Raw genomic sequence first — 3,433 nt, 5'->3', positions numbered from 1 at the left:
ACCCTCGACTGAATACGTCATGGCCCACACTATGCCAGGGGAGGGGCCAAAGGGACAAGAGCCCCGCCCAGTTCAATGAAGCTGTAAATCTATATCAAACCACTAGGGGGTGGTCTTAGCTAAGGAACGGATGGAAGTGCATTATTTTAATTCATACATTTAGTTTATGATTTCAAGGTATGTAGCACATGTCTCACCACTATCAGACTGACCCCTGTTAGGTAAATATGGTATTTCTTTAGTTAAAAATACATGTTTTATTCTTAATTCAACTGATAATGTATTCACTTTATTGGTGATATTCAGCTATATTCTAACACTTTAATTGAGCTCCAATAAAGAAGAGTAGCAACGACCTGAAATATATTCAAAATCTGTAATAAAACTGCTCTTTCATTTTAAAAATGGATACATTGGACATGTACCCCTCCCCCCTCTGTCCCTCTGCATGGACACAGAGCCCTCAACTTCAAAGGGCTCTTCAACCACTGACGGGATGACCTCTTTGATTTCTCCGGTGCATTCAACACCATCCAACAACTGCTACTGAGTGAGAAGCAGCGGGTGGTGGGGGTAGACACGTCCACCGTCTCCTGGATCACTGACTACCTCACAGGCAGACCACAGTTTGTCCGACTGGGCCGTGTGCTGTCTGGAGGTACTGGAGCTCCACAGGGAACTGTTCTGTCTCCCTTCCTGTTCACCTTGTACACCACTGACTTCCAGTACAACTCAGGGTCATGTCATCTGCAAAAGTTCTCTGATGACTCTGCAGTGGTCGGGTGTATAGAGGATGGACGGGAGGAGGAGTACAGGGCAGTAGTGGATGACTTTGTGGAGTGGGCCGGGAGAAATCACCTGCTTCTGAACGTGGCCAAGAGAGATGGTGGTCGACTTGAGGAGGAAGACGACGGCTCCACAACCGCTGAGAGTTCTGGGAGAGGATGTGGACATGGTGGAGGAGTACAAGTTCCTGTGTGTCTCCATCGACAACAGACTGAACTGGAAGACCAACATCAACGCTGTGTACAAGAAGGGGATGAGTCGACTCTTTTTCTTGAGGAAACTTCGATCCTTCAACGTGTGCAGCAAGATGTTGGAGATGTTCTACCATTCTGTTGTGGCCAGTGCACTGTACTTCTCCGTAGTCTGCTGGGGGAGCAGCATTGGAGCCGGAGACACCAACAGACTTAACAAACTGGTTAAGAAGGCCGGCTCCATCGTTGGCTGCAAACTGGACACTCTGGAAAAGGTGGTGGAGAGGAGGACACTGAAGACATTATTATCCATATTGGATAACCCGGACCACCCTCTCCACCACCTACTGCAGGGACAGCGGAGCACTTTCTCCAATAGACTGATTCAGCTCCGCTGTCACAAGGACAGATACAGGAGAACATTCCTGCCCACTGCAATAAGACTTTACAATAAATCACTTCTCGCCAAATCAATCACACTATAACACCGTTACACTGTTGTTTGTTTAAATCTTTGCACTGTTGTTTAGTTAGTTAATTTAATATTATTGTAATTTATTGTACATACTGTGCATAACTCTGTTATTTTTATTGCTTTAGCATAAATGCTGCTGTAGCGAAAAAATGTCCCCTTGCGGCATCAATAAAGTAACTATCTATCTATCAACATCCATCTATTTGTTGACGTTTGCAGTAGTGTACTTACTTTTTCTCTTACTATGTTCATTGTTATGCACCAAAACACCAAGGTATATTGCTTGTGAAAACCTACAATGCAAGTGATACTGATTATCGAGGGATTTTACTAGAATGTAAATCTTTACCTTATTTTTCTTCCACATATTCATTTCAACTAATAAATGTAATCATTGTGTTCATATACATCTATATGTGTTACTGTATATTATTATTATTTTTTTTTTATTGAAGAAAAGGTCAAACATAAATATTATTTTCTGATTATCTTCTTGCAAAGAGGTGCAACCAGCCACTGCATTTCAGATCTTCAGCACATGGTGGCAGCATATATTGTGACACAAGATAGTCACGGTGTGTCAGATGAATAGATTGCTTTATCAGGTCTTCTTGTTAGACGGGAGAGAAATGCTTTACTGAGCAGTTCATGCAACGCAAAACAATAGAGAGTTTGCTTCCCTGTGAACTTGTTGTTGATTTGCCAGTGCGTAAATCATCTTATCATTAGTCAGATTACATAAAGTACTATGACATCCTCAAGAGCCTATATCGCTTGAGCTGCATCTTACACAGTACATTGGGGCAGACGTTGGCCAGGTGTCTGAGGACATTCTAAGCACAGCATAAAAACAAAATAAAGCTATCAAATCATTTTTATGTCTGCCCACTTATTGTTTTTCATGGATTTTTGTGCTAGAGAGTGAGGTTCATAAAAGATTCACATAATACCCAAATAAGAAATGGCCTAACGAGGAAACTGAAGTATTGTCTTCCATATTTTGTTCAAGTCAGGGGAGAGTTACATCAATGATGCCATTGAGATGAATATGGAAATGGTAGGATCCAGCATTTATGGAGTTTGACCCATACTGGAGACTAAAAGCCAGGTTATCTCTGTCCATTTCTAAATCTGCTTCTTAGTCCCCATACTTGTGCAACACAAAATAAACTATATGGATTTACAGGAAGTGGACATGAAACAAACACATACAGTTGAATGGCCTTTCAATTCTGACTATGATTCCAGTTATTCCAGATATACTAGTTTGGGTTTTGGTTTGAGAGCTTGCTGGTGTGTGATGTGAAATTTGCAAATATCAAAAGCAGATTTACAATGTATAAAAATATCACAGACTATTATTTTCCTACTTCAAACTGCACAGATGTTGCTTTACAATCCACAGTCACTTCAACGTTGATCATGTCAGTCCAAAATATTACACAACATACACAAATTAGATGAACTAAAGTCTTTTACAAAAAGCCAAGAATGTGTCAGGGTCTAGTTTACATTTAGATTTAAAAAAAACATTTTCACTCAGTAACACCTATGCCTTATTTTAAAAGAAACCTCTTTCACATTGTTTTTTAACAACAACCAAGACCATGTCCAAATTATGTTGCGTATCTAAGAATAATGTTTTTTTTAACATTTCTGGTTGCTTTGTAGACACTCTTCACTGGGATCTAAGGAGGATATGTTGCTATCTTTGTCTTTGAAAGAATAAAGTATAAAAACATTTTGAGATTCTCTTTTTCACTTGGATCCATATTTCCATTGACCACAGCAGTGTCCTGGGGGCAAACAATCAAATTGTATTGTTTCCCTTGCTTATGACAGGACTGTTTTTCTTTATTCTCTGCTCCACGTGAAGCAGGGTGAATGTCAAGTGAGAGTGTTGTCTGGTGCTATAAAACTGACTCAAACAGGTGACATGTAGAATCAGCTCATCGCACCGTAAACTGGACTTCTCTGGCAG

The sequence above is a fragment of the Anarhichas minor genome, unplaced genomic scaffold (assembly GCF_050575085.1).
Source record: "Anarhichas minor isolate MPS153535 unplaced genomic scaffold, ASM5057508v1 ptg000010l, whole genome shotgun sequence".
Classification (NCBI taxonomy): Eukaryota; Metazoa; Chordata; class Actinopteri; order Perciformes; family Anarhichadidae; genus Anarhichas; species Anarhichas minor.
Note: the sequence above shows the minus strand (reverse complement) of the source record.